Here is a 17,415-nt window from a genome sequence, read left to right on the forward strand (position 1 = left end):
AAAATACTCAGTTACTGGCACTGGGAAAGGCCCAGCCCGTAGACACCCTACAGAAATGTGCTGAATTCAATGGAAGAGCTGGCATCTCTGCCCTGTCTCACTAGGTCCAAGCCTGCACTTTCTATTTTCCTGTAAATTCTCTGGATGAACAGAGCTGTCAGGACCAGAGGGAAGGCCTAGGGGATGGGTGACATCTATGACACATGTGTTTGCCCCTAAAGGCCTGGCTTCCACGTCAGTGGGGATCTGATTGGTGTTCACAGAGAAGCCACCAAGTGTGGAATAAGTTGCTAGACAGGCCTTTCATGGGCGGGAATGGAAGGCCTCTTCTAATGGCTGCCTTTGCTCTGGGACCTCCCATCAGCCCCTCCAAAATCTTTTCAGTGCTACAGACACTTCCTGCCCAGCCCCCCTCCTTCCTATTCCCCCTTCATGGGTCCAAAGTGGTCGAAGGCTCTGCTTTTCCTCTTTCACAGACTTTCCCTCAAGTCCCTGGCGCCTCCAACTGCCTTGCCATCCGCCTCACTCATTGACAAAGTGACAGAGGGGCCGAGGAGGGCAACTGTGGTACCAACACGATACTGGAAGACCCACAAATCCCATTACTGTCTAAAGATACCCAGAAGGAGTCACTTGACTTCCCTGTAACTTTGATATGATTTGAAAGTGGCAAGTCTGGGTTTAAACTAAACTGCATTATCCAAAGAAGTGATGTCAGCTGCCAGAGGAGAGAAAATGCTAAGTGCTGCCTGGTAATGTGTACCCTTAAGAAAGGCACATGGGCTGCAAGGACTGCTAAGAGATAGCAGATATACTAAAGAGATGGTGACACTGCAGGACCTCAACAATCCCAGAACCCCCAACCAGGCCCACATGGAAGGTCAGCACTGCCTAGAGACGTGAAACTGGAGGCTGAGTTGAAGTAACTGTGGCTGGTCACTCCTAGCCAAGCTCTTCATCCTTCCTCAGAAGAGCAGCATAAAAGGGGCCTCAGAATGAAAGCAGAGCCATGGGACCTGAACCTGAGTGGGGGACAGGAGGATCAGAAGGTCAGACACAAGCTGGACAAGGCCAGAGGCAGGACCTGACCAGAGGAACCAGCGGGCTAAGGCAATCTCTTGCCTAGAGCCACCTTCCAATCTTAGCTCTTCTCCAACAGGTGTCAGGCTCGAAGGTTGGAAACCAATGGCAAGATCACCGATCTGAGACCATCAAATCCCATTGCTTTGATTAAAGTCAGATATTGCATATGGAATAGCACAGGAAACTAGAAACTTAAAAAATAGAAGTAAAGCAGGGCACCAGTGGTTCACACTATAATCCTAGCTACTCAGGAAGCTGAGATCTGAGGATCATGGTTCAAAGCCAGCCGAGGCAAGAAAGTCCGTGAGACTCTTATCTCCAATAAACTACCAGAAAACTGGAAGTGGCGCTATGGCTCAAGTGGTAGAGCACTAGCCTTGAGCTGAAGAGTTGAGGGATAGCGCCCAGGCCCAGAGTTCAAGACCCATGACAGACCAAGAAAAAAAATAGATGTGAACCAGTGATAACAAGCCATTATTACACAGTTCTCCTAGCTAAAGGAAAACATAAACCTAATTCAGAGTTTAAATGCCTTGAGAAACAGTTACCTTTGATCCTTGGACTCCATCAATTATGGCCATAGTTTTCATTGTCATATTTTTATGTTCATCTTCTTAATACTGAGGTCAGGGAAGAAATATGTAAGCATAGCTGGGCACAGTGACTCATTATCTGTAATCCTAGCTACTCAGGCAAAGACAGGGACAATAGCCATTCCAAACTAGCTGGGAAAGAAAGAAGAAAGAAAGAAAGAAACAAACAAACAAACAAGAGGGGGGAGGGAGGGAGGGGAAGGAAGGAAGGAAGGAAGGAAGGAAGGAAGGAAGGAAGGAAGGAAGGAAGGAAGGAAAGAAGGAAAAGAAAAACTAGCAAGACCCCATCCCAACCAATGCAAAGCTAGGCATCATGGCATCTCTGTCACCCCAGCTAAGAATGCACAAATAGGAGAATCTCAGTTTAGGCTAATTCAGGAATAATGCAGATCTTATCTAAAAAAGGAAGGAAGGAAGGAAGGGAGTAAGGGAGGGAGGGAGGGAGGGAGGAAGGGAGGGAGGGAGGGAGGACGGAGGGAGGGAAAGGTAAGAAGAAGGGAGGAAGGAAGGGAGGGAGGGAGGGAAGAAGAAGGAAAAGGTTAAGTACACAACAATAACCATATTTAACACTATTTAACTGTATCCTACTGACAATCTTTTAATAGAAGGGCATACAAGAAGGGGAGGGAGCCCTGCAAAATCAATAATCTGCTTGGTAGTTATGGTTTTATGGTCTATGCTTAACTATCATGCAAAATTTTATTCAGTGTGGAAGGGTATAGGATTCTGCTTCATTCTCATCCATGTTGACTAATCTGAACCCACTCAGCCACTCTCTTTCTGGTAGTAAAAGCCCCAAGGATTGACGTGGCCAGGGTCCAGAGAAGTTTTATTCTTATCCAGATATCAAGGAAGTTGAGTAATAACAACATGAATGCATCTGAAGCCCAGGAACGCTGGCCTCTAAGTTTAAGAGAGCCTTAACACAGAGCCTTTACAGAATCTGTGTGACAGCCCAGCTTCACAAATGGATCGAGGTGAAAGCAAGGCACCTAGAGGGACAACCTGAACCCAGATGATGCCCCTAGCGCATACCTCTAGGCTGAAAGAGCACATCTCCTGTCTAAGTGACACGGGCGAGTAACAGCCTCCAGAGGCAGCCATATCGTCACTCCAGAACTTATGAACATGTTGGTAAAGGGACAGCAAGGGGCAGATGGGACTAAGGTGACCTTAAAACAGGGAAATGACTCTATCAATCTTCCCTCCTTTAAATTGTTTCTGTCAGGGAGTTGGTCACGGCCATGCAAATGTTAACAAATGCATTCCTCATATACTATAAATGGCCATTTTCATCTACAGTCCTGTGAAACGTGGCACCCATGACCAAACACACAATTCCACATAAACAGAGAGTTTGGGGACCAAGTTCAACAGTTCCAGTACTATACGTGAGAGCGAGACCAGTCACAGTTCCTCAAGCGGGTGTTTCCAAGTCACTGCAGAGAATCTGGATTGTTCCAGCCCTGACGTTCCAGGGTGGTACTTAATACCGTCATTCATCTCAACAAGTATTCATTGTTCTTATTCTAATTTCATCACACTCATCTCTGATATTTGTACATAGTAACCTAGACAGGTTTTCTAATGTTGACCAGAGCTGCAGGCACCCTAGGAAAAATGGCATCCTACAGCAACTGCTTGAGCAGTCCAAACACCGGGTATTTTCCTACGTTCTCTTCTCAGGTGCTTTACAACACAAAGCCTTGCAACTCTCTAATCTGTATTTTTCTTATGCAGATGACATTGACATCTATTTTTCTTACCTCAGATCCTAAGCTTCTGATTCAAAGGGACAAGGTTGAGAGACTAGTTGTTTGTAAATAAAACCGGGAGCACAGTATTTAAATCAAAGGCATATTTTCTTTTTTCACTTTTAAAAGATCCACTATGAACATCTAGGAATTGGCTGGCATCAGGATAGGACCTGAGCTGCTAGAAAATGCTGAGACAGTGATCCTTCTTACATTAGACTCTTTTCTGCTTTATGACTAGTAGACGACGGCAATGAATTACTTACAGAAAAAAATATTTTAAAATGTAAATTAATTGAACTATAGTAATAGTGTCACTCTTTCTGTAAAAAGGCTTTTCCAGACATTTAACACAATCTGATGATAGCTATAATATATTCATCTGCATTCTTCTCAGCCAGGTAGAAAGGCAAGAATTGTTGGGCCCATTTTTTTTTTTCAGATAAGAAACATCAAGGGGCAGTTTAGAAGACTTACTCGAGATGCCACAGTGAGCCACTAACAGTTTTAACAGTACATTGGGTCAGGTGGGGTGTGTTTTCCCTTGACTTTGTGTCTCCACGGTACAGCCTTACAAGAAGCAATTTCTCTCTGAGCTAACTGGAATGTCCTCACCTGCGAAATAATGACATTGAACTCGGCAACTTTACAAATGATTTCAAGCTCTGATGTTTTATCTTGAATTAAAGATTAAGAAAAGCAAAACAGCACCTCTCCAACCTCTTTATTATTATTTTTTTTCTCTGTCCTCACAACTGCCCTAATCCTCAGGCAGCTCTGGCCCGTCCCCTGACGAGACTCAATCAGTATGCTCCTAACACTGGAGTTTATATCCATAACAAAAATTGCTGCTCTTCTTGTCACAAAACCTCCAGAGAGATGTCAGCACTGAGAATTTCAATATGACAGACACTGCCAGATAATCTGTCAAACAAATAGGAGAGCTATTAAAATCTATGCAGGCACCCAGGAAGATGGAGCACTTTCAACACTAGAAGTTTCTTAGTCATCGTCAATGAAGACTTGTTTGTATAATAATGCAGGTTAACACAAGGGTTTGAAGCAAAATTAAGTTCAGACTCTAAGCTAAGTGTTATGTAAAAATAGAAAATACCTTCCCTAAGTTTAGGTCTTCAGTGATGGTTCTTGTAACATTCTTTAGTTGGGGGTGGATATTTCCACTAGAAAAGTAACAAACTATGCCGGAACAGAAATTAATTTAATGTTTATAAGTTCCCAATAAATGGCAAGCACCAGTGGCTCATGGTAATCTTAGCTACTCAGAAAGTTGATATCTGAGGATAATGGTTTGAAGCCAGCCAGGCTAAGAAAGTCTGTAAGAATCTTATCTCCAATTAGCCACCAAAAAGCTGGAAGTGATGGTGTGGCTCAAATGGTAGAATGCCAGCCAGCATTGTGCAAAAAAGCTAAGGGACAGAATCTAGGCCTTGAGTTCAAACCCCAGTACTGGCATACACACGAAAAATGTTTACAATAAAGACTTTCATACATCTAAGTGAGGAGATATACATACATACATAAAACTTATTATTCTATGATGATTAAGAGTAAGTAGTGAGCAGTTCAAATAAATGATATAATGGAACAGTTGAAGAGCAGATAGAAGGGAAGATGGAAACTGAGGAAGAAAGGATGTAACTCAATGGGCCCTTGCCCAAGACCTCTCTGCTTTCTCAGCAAGAACTCATTCCACATGGGTTCACTGTTCAGCTCCTATGCTCAGACGCTGTTTAGCATGCTGGGATTGTAGCAGTGACTAATGGGTCAGGTCCTTGATCTCACAGACCTCACTTTCAGCAAGGGAAGAAGAAATCAGTCACTCGACTTAGATTTTGCTTCCTCTGTGATTTCCTTTGTGATTGAAAACAAAGTTTTCTAAGGCCTACTGTGTGTCAGATATCACTCTAGGCCCGGCAAACTCAGCAGTAACAGCTTCTCCTAACACAGAGCTGAGGGAGGAGGAGAATAAGGTGACACTTGCATGCCAATGATCATTGCAGCATTACTCATAATAACGAACAAAATGCCCATCTATGGAGAAACCATTTTTTTGTGTGTGTGTTGGAAGAATAGTTCTGGACCTGTGAACCTAGCTATTCAGGAAGTCGAAGGAGGAGGATTTCAAGTTCAAGGTCAGCCTGGACAATTCAGCAAGAACCCCATCCAAAAACAGAATAAAAATGTTTCAGAAGTAAAGGAGAAGAAAGAAAAAAGAAATTGTATTCTAACTTAAAAACAAAACAAAAACAAACGAACAAAAAAAAGCCAGGCACTGGTGGCTCACTCCTGTAAGCTTAGCTAGTTAGGAAGCTGAGAACTGAGGATTGTACTTCAAAGCCTGCCCGGGTAGGAAAGTGTGAGACTCTTATCTCCAAATAACCACCAGAAAACTGGAAGTAGCACTATACTCAAAGTGGTAGAGTGCTAGCCTTAAGTGAAAAAGCTCAGGGACAGTGCCCAGGGCCTGGGCTCAAGCTCCACAACTGGCAAGAGGTAATTATAGCTGTGGACATAGCTCAGAAGGGAGAGCTCTTGCTTAGCCCTGAATGAAATAAATAAATAGAGAGCTTGTCACATGTTACAAAGTGGCTGAATCTTGATGAAATTATTCAAATTAAAGTACAGCAATCACAGAGACAAATACTGAATGATTTCATTTAAATGAAGTATCCAAAGGAGTCAAATTCATAGAATCTAAGTGAAGCAGAATATTAAAATGTTGAGAAAAGACAATAAATACATGATGCCAAAGGGAACTGTGACTTTAATCACCTCGCAAAAATGACAGTTTAAAAACTGGCTGCCTAAAGAATCCTTCGACCACCAGATTAGTTTAAAAGAATTGTAGAATATTTGAGATTTCTTTGTAATTATCCCTCTCTTCCCAGAGAGAAAGGGGTACTTACTCCTCCACTTGGAATGAAGCGAGGCCTGCAGTAAGGATACTCAGTGAGCTTGACACACATTCCCTGCTGTTAGAGGTGTGGAGGGCATGGCAGGATGATGTTCAGTTCACCAGCCTGAAAGTCCAGAGCTGTCTGAGATCTAGATCTAGTTGTGATGACACTAGTTAGTCTCTGTAATGTGTACTTAATCAGTAAAAAAACCCAGTTCTTCAGTTGCATGGACATTCCAAATGTTCAAGAGCCATATGGAAGAGCACATAGAATGTCTAGAAAACTCAATGGGACAGCATCAATCTAGAGAGTAAGAGACAAGGTGGGGAATGAGGAACTGCTCTGTTGGCCCTGACCTGCTTTTCCATTTGTTAGGGAAGAGACGGAAGTGTACCCAAGGCATTCAGGCTACTTAGTAAAGTTGACCTGCAGTCATTTTAAATCCTGAAGAGAACTAGCCAGAGTAGTAGTGGGATCCCAAAGTGTAGAATGTACCAGAGAAAATAAAAAATGGAGAAGAACCCAAAGGCCCAAAAGCAGCACTGGGCCTGCTCAGTGGATAGCTGTCTGATGATGATATAGTAGAGATGCCCTGGCTCCCCGTCACCTCCCTCTCTTCACAGCTTGACACACAGCCAAAAAGCAGAGGATGGGAAAAAGAATAAAGCATGGAAGGGAGAGGTCCACAAGGACCACCCCCCCTTATATACTCACTGCTAGCTCACCCAAGCTCTAGCTGGTAGGGGGCATGCTTAACTAGAACCAAGTCTGAGGTTTACTCTGCTATTACATTAACACCAGACATATGAACCATAGAGTACAGCTTCTCCTCAACTTCCAATGGAGCTATGTCCTGATTAACCCAGCCCATCATAGCTTGAAAATACCTAAGCAGAAACACATTTAATATGTTTAACCTACCAAACCAGGCTTAGTACCAGTCCACTGTCGAGTAAGAGTTGTTTCCCTTTGTGATTCTAAGGCTAGCCAGGAGCTTGCCAGATAGCCAGCCTGGCAAAAGATCAAAATTCAAACGTTGAAATACTGAATTTATATTGCTTTTGCACCATTATAAAACTTTAAAAAAGCCCTAAACCAAACCATTGTAAATTAGGGACAATCTAGATATAATACTTTGTATTATATCAGAGTAATCAGATAAGTCATTGGGGCATAGAACTTTTTATATCAAAATAGAAGATCCATTGAATACAATTGGAAGATAAAAAGTAATTGCTTCCTAATTGAATCCCAAATGTTTGTACAACTGCTCACTACTTGGTTTGGAGCCTGAGCAACCATGAAAAGAGATGTAATGAACTGAAATAGGCAAAATAGGAGCAAAAGCAGGCCAACCATGAGGTGACTGGCTAGATTCTGCCATATGCATAAATCCTCACTACAGGCTCAAAAGCAACAGGACCAACTGGTCATAGAAAGAACTTTCCAAAACTGTTGGAAACCTAATCTTCTAGCCAACAGGACAGGAAGTGATTTCCACACATCCCAGTACTCAGGAGATGAAGCAGGATTACAAGGTAGAGGCCAATCTGGACTAGAAAGTAGGACCCTGTCTCAAAAAAACCCCACAAATAAACATAAACTTTTTAGTCATTTATATGCATATTTTTGATTCATTTGGGCTTGTCTTAGTTTTCTCTTAATTGCTTGAGTTTCTTGGGGGGAGGGAGTTTTCCTATCCTTCTTTCCAGCCCTACCCTGGTTTGATCAAGTTTTCCCTATTTCCACTTCCAAGCTGAGAAAACATTGCATTATTCATATTCACTAAGGGTTTTACCCATCTTAGGATGCAAAGCAGGTCAGTGCCTTCAAAATAAATAATGCTAAGCACTGTGGAATGCCTTTACAGTCTAATTTCCTGCTCCCAGGGAATTTTGAGTTGATTGTGGTCCTTCATTATAGCCAAACACACTCTATCTTGTTCCAACCACCCTTCTCCTCCAGTCTACATTTAATTAAAACATACTATGTTTTCAACCAATTTCTTTGCTCACAATGCCTTTTGCTTACCACTCCTTTCTTCTAGATTCCATTTCATTCTTAAGAGCATCTTTCACAAGTACTTCTTAACAACTGTCTGCATTCTCAATACACTATCCTACATAAAGAATAAGCTGGTTTAAACAGAACTAGCAAACAATTATCACTTATATTCTTTTGCTTTGCTAGAAAAAAAACAAAAACAAAAAAGAGTCCTGGACAGGATATGACATTTAGGAAAATCTATTCATCTATTTTCCTCTTCTGGTCAGCAAATGTAAGATATTGAACCAGATATGAATAAACATGTCTCTATAAAGACTTTCTGTACTCATGAAAGGTGGATAGGAGAGTCAGCAACTTAATATTATGCTATGAAGCATCCTGTCTTAGCCCCAACTCCTCAAGGTTTTAACCCAAATAACTCAATACCATGTATTGAGAATAGAAAACAAAATGCGCTATGTACATATCATATTTTCAGAAATGTAATATTATGCTGTCAAAATGTTCTCAGTAGATAGCCTTTAGAATTCAAATAATTAATAGCAAAATGGTTTCATGGGCTAAAGCTTTAGTTCAGTAGTGGAGTACATGCCTAGAAAGCTCAAGGCTTGGGTTCATACCTGGCACTTCATATAGATAAGATGGATGGATGGACAGATAAGTGATAGATACATAGACAGACAGACAGATAGACACGCATATATGCATAGATACACACAGATGCAGTTATGTAGAAATAGATAGATGGATAGAAAGATGGTACATAGATAAGCAGATAGATTCATTTAATAATTTATGAAAGTACATTTATATTAGGACTGCTCAAAATCAGATATTACATAAAAGATGTGATGTGAAGCTTATGCAATCTGGAGAGAAAGAAAACATACTGTGTGGAGTCCTAAGGTTCCAATTGTGTTGCTTGTGTAGTTCCAAAACCAGAAAACATAGGGACCCAAAAATTTCCCCCTTGTTGCCCACATGACTTTCATTCACGTAGAGACATTCATAACAGAATGCCAGCCTTGTGTGCTGCCTATTCATCTGGTATCCAAACCAGCTGGGTTTCTTTGGCCAGTATTAGAGGAACAGTGGTGCTAGAATGATGCCAGAAAATGCATTCAGCTGCTATGCAAAACCTGGACATAAAACATAGTAACAGTATTTTCTAGCCATTCTCCTCAGAGATGTTAAATACAAATACGATTGCATTAGAACACCAAATCTTTTTTATCTTTGCTTGTAACTATAGAATTGTCTCTAGTCCCTTTCCATTTTAGACCGTCAGTGTTGACAGTTAACACACACAGCCACACACAAAACATTTCACTTGCTATGAAATTCTCATTGAAGGGTACCTGTGCAGTTCTTAATATCCAGTACCAAAAACCCACCAAACTTGCTGCAGAATTTAATACCTTGGTGCTTTATGTTTTGAAAACCTGGCCACCTTATATTAAAAGTGTATGTCCCAGTAATTCCATTCCTTGGGGCCTAACCAAAAAAAGGAAATATACAGGAAACTATACGCACCATGATGTCAAGTTCAAAATTATCCAGAACTGGAAGAAATCAACATGCCCAACTGGAGAATACTTGTGCAAAATGCAACCCATCACCCAGATGGATGGCTAGATGATCTCGAGAGTACTGAAAATACACTGTGAAATGCTTTTATGACCAATGAAAGCTGTGATGGGGTCTTGAATAAGTCATATGCATTTATAGCGCCATGTGCATTACATTTTTGTATTGTGGCTATAAATTAATTTGTGTAATCATCTGTAGCATGTTTCCTTCTGGTGTACAAGTTCCACCAGAGCAAGTCTGGCTTTTTATAGACATACATACATTCTGGTTTTTTTTTTTTTTTACATACATACTGGAAAGTTGAGGAAGGGAAAGGAGAAAGAAGGATGAAAATATTTCTATAATGGGGTGAAGCTGTGACTTAGTGGTACAGCACCTGCCTAGCAAACATGAGGCCCTGAATTCAATCCCAGTACTACAAAAAAAAAAAAATTTTTTTTAAAGGAGAAACACTGTGGGTCCCAGTTACAGCATGCTACCCAACTAGGAGAGCATACAAGGAACACAGTAAGGTCAGGAGGGAAAGACAGAGACAGACAGAAGAACCTGAGCATCTCGCAGGTTTCATCTCAGGGCTGCAGGGAGGATGGCATCCGCGGTGAAACAGGATTCTCCAGCTGGACTAGTAACATGCTGCCCAAGCAACACGACCAGCACGCTGAGGTGAGGGAGGGGAGAGGGGGATTAGATGCCTGCTAGGAATTTGTCAGGGAAGGAATTTGTCAGGGAAGCAGCAAGGCATTTAGGCATGAACTTGTATCTGATTCTGAATGGTCTGTCTGGGATACCTGTAAATAGCAAGGAAGGGTGGAGAGGTACTCTCTAGAAGGTGAAAGGGTGGTCAGTCCATGAAGCCTGTTGTTCTCAAGGTTGTCTGAAAACATTAAGATTAAAACCAAGGGAAAAATGGTAATGAATTCTACAATAAAGAAGTCACTTAGTAGAAAAAAAATTTCTCATTTGAAAAATTGATGTTTTCTTCAATCAGATGCTAAGAATTTTGAAATTCACCACTTCTGTTGTAGACTGTCCTGGTTCTAAGAAACACAGATTTCATGTTCAAGCACAATAACGATATGCAATGCACCAGTCAAGAAAATTCTTATCCAACAGGGCCAGGAAGCACATTTAAAAAAAAATCCTTCACAAAGTCTTCTCTATTTGCTTTTTATTTTCTTCTTCATTAGTACTGGAGATGGGGTCTCGGGATTGCCAAGCAGGCACTATACCACTAGAACCAACACCTTCGCCCTTTGGGGTATTGGTTATTTTCAAGGTATGGTCTCTCTTTATCCTTGGGTCACCCTGGTTTGTGATCCTGTTTTACACTTCCCCATGTGACTGAGGATGACAGGCAGGCAGCACCACACTCAGCTGTGCTTTGCTGTAGCTGGAGTAACAGGTGTGCTACACTGCCCAGCTGTTGCTTTAGATGGAATCTCGCACTGTTTTTGCCTGGGGTACCCTTCAACCTACATCCTCTGTGTCCACTGCTCAAGTAACTAGGACTACAGACTGGAGCCACCACACCCAGTTTGTCTACTCCTTTTGACATAAATCTTCCTTACATGATGCAGTCATAACACAAATTCATTTTCCAAGCAGACCAATAATCAGTGTAGACTGCAGAGACTAGAAAGTGAAAGATGGCCTGACCCAATAGAATCATCTATATGACCTTTTCCAACTAACGCGCAGCCCACGGCACTGACCCGAGCCTTATGTATCCCTGCCACTACGCACCAAATGGAATCGAGAGCAATTGTTACATCCTTGAGGAGAGACAGAAAGAAGAAACAGCAAGTGATGACTTAGGTTTGGTGAGGATTTGCTTCATGAAAAGTTCTGTTTTAAAATTAGCAGTTTCAATTCTGTATCTGACTCTTATCTAAGCTAAATTCCTTAGTCTATGTTCAACAGACATAAAATGCTTTTCTTCCAATGTACAAATCCTGAACTGTGCTAAGGAGTAACATCTAGAGCTCAATAAATGCCTACAAGGCCTTATTTTTTCAGATAAACACAGGTGTTCTTTTGTGTTAGGTGCTTCTCAGCTTGGTGCCATTGAGAGTTTAACCTAGATCATTCTATGGGGTGTTGTGGCTAAAATGTACATTTTTCTCAAAGGTAAATAGAGGAAGTACTAACTCCCTGACAGTGACTGGATTTAGAGACAGGGCCTTTAAAGAGTTAACTTCAGTGGTTTTCATTTCTAGCGACTCAGTGATGCAGACATCATATGGATGCATAGGTGTTTTTCCGACATGGATGGCTTACCTCCCATCAGATCAGTTACTGGCTGATAGACAGTGACTAGTGCTGCTTTTGGCTTTCTTTTGTTATTTTGTATTAGCAGACATCATTAGTACAAAGGGGCTCCATTGTGGCAATTCCATAGACACATAGGGTTCTCGGGACAAGTTCACTCCTCCAATATTTCTTTACCCATCTCCTTTCTCCTCCATTTTTTTTTTTTAGTGTTTGCTGAGATTCATTATCTTCATTCATAAGCACAAACACATACAACATACTTTGAACCTCTTCACCCTATCCCAGAACCCACCTCTTTCCCTCGCCTATCTAAAAGATTGATACCCCCCCCACACACTCCAGACAGTATCCCTTTAACGCTCATGCCCCATTGTTATTATCACCACCATCATTGTAGGTCTAGATTCCATATAAAGGTGAAAATAAGCAATATTTGGCTCTTGGGGCTTATCTTAAAGATGAAGATGTCCAATTCCATCCATTCTCCTCCAAATGACATAATATATTCTTCTTTATGGCAATTTAATACCCCATGGTGCCTACATGCTACATTTTCTTTATTTTGGGGGGCAGTACTGGGGATGGAACTTGGGGCCTCATTCTTGCTAGGCAATGCTTCTACCACTTGAGTCACACCTTGAATTTTGAAGTAGAGTCTTACATGCCTGGGTTGTGGCTGGGGAAGTACACTACTAGGTATTGTTGAGATGGAGTCTCACAAACGTTGATGTGTGGGCTGCCCTTAAACCATAATCCCCCATGTTCCACCACCAAAGTAGCTAGGACTAGATTTGAGCCACAATACCCAGATAATATATTCCACATATTCTTTATCCACTCACCTATTAATGGGCACCAAGGCTGATTCCACAACTTGACTATTCTTTACAGTGGAGCTGTAGACATGGGTGTGCATGTATGTCTCCTGTACATTAATTTAAACTATAGCACTACAGCAGAATCAGAAGGGTCTAATTTAGATTTCTGATGAACTCAATTTACAAAAGACAGTTCACTTTGCTTGGTATGACATATTATTCAGGGCTTTATTTTTGTCAGTCATGGGTCTTGAACTCTGGGCCTAGGCACTATCCCTGAGCTCTTCAGCTCAAGGTGAGCACTCGGCCACTTGAGCCACAGTGCCACTTCTGGTTTTCTGGTGGTTAATTGGAGCTGAGTCCCATGGATGTTCCTGCCCAGGCTGGCTTTGAACTTCAATCCTCAAATCTCAGCCTCTTTAGTAGCTAGGATTATAGGCGTGAGCCACTGGTTCCTGGCTTATTCAAGTTTTTTTATGCTTCTGTTAAAGTTTTTCTGGTTGATCTACTTCCGTGAAGAATTACAGGATTTTGATAAGAATTGCATTGAACCTGTGGATTTGCTTACCACAGTATTTCTGCCTGTCCATGTACATGGGGACATATGGCTCTCTATCTAATGACAGCTTCTTCAATTTCTTTCTTCAAGGTTTTAGTTTTCATTTAGGTTTCTCACCTCCTTGGTTTATTCAAAGCTTTTTAGTTTGTTTTTTTTTTAACCCTACTGTAAGCAAATTTTCCTGATCATCTCCCAGATCATTTCCCTGTTGTATCCAGGATAGGAACATATACTCTGAAAATAGGAATAATTTTATTCCTTCCGTTCTATTCCTTTATTTCTTTTGCTGGCCTTCTTGGTCTGGTGAAGAGCTCTAAATATTAAGAGTAAGAAGAGTGTCCTCATCTTACCTGACTTCAGCTATAATTTTTGTTGTATGTATTGTACTCATTTTGGTATCTGGGTAATATTCATTTTATAGAATGAGTTTGTTAGTGTCCTTTCCCTTCTATTTTATAGAACAGTCCTTCTTGAAATATCCAGTAGAATTCAGCAGTAAATTAATCTAGTCCTGGGCTTTTTCAGTAGATGTTACTTTTTCAATCTCATTGCTTAGTATAAATATTTGTATGGTTTGTATCTTCTTGATTCAATTTTAGTATGTCAAATACATCTAGAAATTTACCCATTTCTTGTAGATGGTCTAGTTTATTAGAATATAGTCAGTCTTCTCTAAATCTACTTTGGATCTCATCAGCAGTTGTTGTGATAGCTCTTTTTTTGTTTGTTTTTGGTGCCAATCCTGGGACTTGCACTCAGGGTCTGAGTGCTATCCTTGAGATTTTTAAATCAAGGCTAGTGTTCTACCACTTGAGACACAGCTCCACTTCTGGCTTTTTGGTGGTTAATTGGACTTTCCTGCTCAACTGGCTTTGAACTGCGATCCTCAGATCTCAGCCTGCTCCTAATAGCTAGGATTGCGGGTATGACCCACCAGTCCCTGGCCTTGTTTCTTTTTAAAGAACAACCTTTTTGTTTCATTGATTTTAATTGTTGTTTAGTCTCCATTTCATTAGTTTTTGCCATAGTCTTTAGTTCTTTCTACTTGCTAATTTGGGGTATAACCAGGTGAGTTTGAGGTGCATTACTTTTTTTTTGGATCTCACTGTGAGTGTGATATAGTCACTAATAGCTATACTTTTCCTCTTAGCACTGTCTTTGCTGTTCTCAAGTGGTTCTAGTAAATTCAACAGATTCTTGGAATTTATTGGTTTCACCATCTGACCCCAATAATCCACTTGGTTATTCAACAATACTTTGAGGCTAGGTGCTTGAATATTTTCTGTAGTTCATTTTGTTGACTTCCAATTTTATTCCATTGTGGCCTCCTAGAAGGGTTATTTCAATTACCTTCTATTTAATAAGATTTGCTTTATGTCCATTTAAAATATGATTTATTCTGGGGAAAACCCCAACATCTACAAAGAATGTGTATTTTGCAGCTGCTGGATGACATATTCTAGTCACGCCTATTAACAAAGCTTCTTTGTTGATTTTTAGCTGGATAACCTATTAGTGAGAATGACATACTAAACTCTCCCACAGTTATTATATTGGGTCAATCTGAGTTTCTAGTTCCAATGGTGTTTAATTAATGAAAATGAGTGTGTTGATGTTTGGTAAATACAGGTCAACAATTATTTCCTCTTCATGGGTTGTTGCCTTTACAAAAATGAAGTGACTTTAGTCTCTTTTAATTTTGGCTTGAAATCTGTCTTTATCAGATACAAGCATGCTTTTAGGGTCCATTCACATAGAAAACCTTTTTACCAAGCTTTCAACCTAAGCCAATGTTTGTCATTGTCAGTGAGATGCATTACTCCTACACAACAGTCAGGTAATCCTTTACAATTCAAACTGCCATTCTCTGTCTTCTGAGTAGAGAACTGAGATCACTGGCTTAACACTGAAACGTATGTGGTATTTTTTTTTTCTGAATGAATTCTCACTTGCCAATATTCTTGTCTAGTGGGATTTAATCTTTCCTGTATTTTCTTGGGTGTCTTTATCTTCCTTTTTTGTGTGCAGAATTCCTTTAGTTTATTTGTTATGTTTTTTTACTGTTGTTTTAGTGGTCACAAATTCCTCTACTTTTTATGGTGGAAGTTTTATACATTGCCTTCAATGTGAATATCCTTGCTGCATAATTAAATCTCCATTGACAATTGTTTTCTTTGAAACCTTGGAATATGCTGGGTGCCGGTGGCTCATGCCTGTAATCCTAGCTACTCAGGAGGCTGAGATCTGAGGATCGTGGTTCAAAGACAGCGCAGGCAGGAAAGTCTGTGAGACTCTTATCTCCAATAAAAACCACTAGAAAACTGGAAGTAGCACTGTGGCTTAAGCGGCAGAGCGCTCGCCTTGAGCTGAAGAGCGCAGGGACAGCACCCAGGCCCAGAGTTCAAGCCCCACAAACATCCAAAAACAAAACAAACTTGGAATATATCATTCTATGTTCTCCTTTAGTTTCTGCTGTTCTGATGGGTTTTCTTTCATGTGACATGTCATTATCCTCACAGCTTTCAATGTTCTTTGTTCTATATATTTAGTATTCGGATTGTTTTGTCTAGATTTCTTTTCTCATCATGCTTATTTGGTATTCTGAAAGCCTCCTGTGCCTGGATGACGCTCTCTTTCTCAAGAGTGAGAACATTTTTTGCTATTAATTTGTTCAGTACATTTTTTACACTTTTGGCTTTTTTTTTGTGGGGAGGGGAGAGGGAACCCATCATGGGACTTAAATTCTGTCTGGGCACTGTCCCTGAGCTTTATTTGTTCAAAGCTAGTGCTCTACCACTTTCAGCCATAGCTCCACTTCCCATTTTCTAGTAGTTACTTGGAGAGAAGACATTTCTGCTTGGGCTGGCTTTGAACCATAAGCCCAGTTCACAGCTTCCTGAGTAGCTAGGATTATAGGCAGGAACCACCAACATCTAGCTAGCGTTTATCTCTTCTCCTCTTGTATATCCATGATTCACAGGTTTGGTCTTTCTTTGGTGTCCTGAAGGTCTTGCATGATGTGTTTGATTTTTGTTTTAGTGTTTTTGTTTTTGTCTACTTATCGACTTCTACCTTATCTTCAAACCCCATCACTATTTTCCAACTTGTTCCATTTTGTTAGTAAGGCCTTCAATTGATTTTTTTTGTTACTGAGTTGACATTTCCAGGATTTCACTGATTTTCCAGGATTTCTGCTTTTGAATTCCTCCTTTTCATTCCCATATTGTCTTTATTGTTTAAGACAGCTGTGTTTGTATCCTTGGAACTCATTCAGGGGCTTTAATCTTATTGATCTTTGCTGTTGACTTCATTGTTTGAAATTTCATCAGCTTCACTATCAAATTGTCTTAATTATTAAAACTGTTGGCTTTTGAAGGAAACGTGTTGCCTTGTTTTTCTTATTACTTATGATTCCACCCTGGGATTCACACATCTGAAACCAAGTTGTTTTTAGAAGTTTTAATCACTTGTAGTCTTCCTGTTGATGTAGAAGAGTGTAGTGGCTGGGCTCAGCTGCATTTCCTACTACTGCACTGGGGAAGATGGCTCAGTTTACAGTGCACCAGGATTGATTCTCAGCACTGCTCAGATTCTGTTTGTCTCCAGAGATCTTAAGTGTCTGAGTCTCAGGGTAACCCCATTGATGGCATCAAAGAGTGGGTGAGCAAACATACCACTGAGCTCTTCACCTGCTGGGGAAGAACTAAGAGACTTATTTGTTCTGCCTATTGTCTTAATGTTGACAGACATTGTCCAGTAGTTTGCCTTCCTAACAGGAGAAGGAAGCAGTGGAAGTTTCATAGTTGAGAAGGTCTAGATTTG

Source organism: Dipodomys merriami, unplaced genomic scaffold, assembly GCF_024711535.1.
Source record: "Dipodomys merriami isolate MVZ:Mamm:240054 unplaced genomic scaffold, mDipMer1.0.p SCAF_305, whole genome shotgun sequence".
NCBI classification, from domain to species: domain Eukaryota; kingdom Metazoa; phylum Chordata; class Mammalia; order Rodentia; family Heteromyidae; genus Dipodomys; species Dipodomys merriami.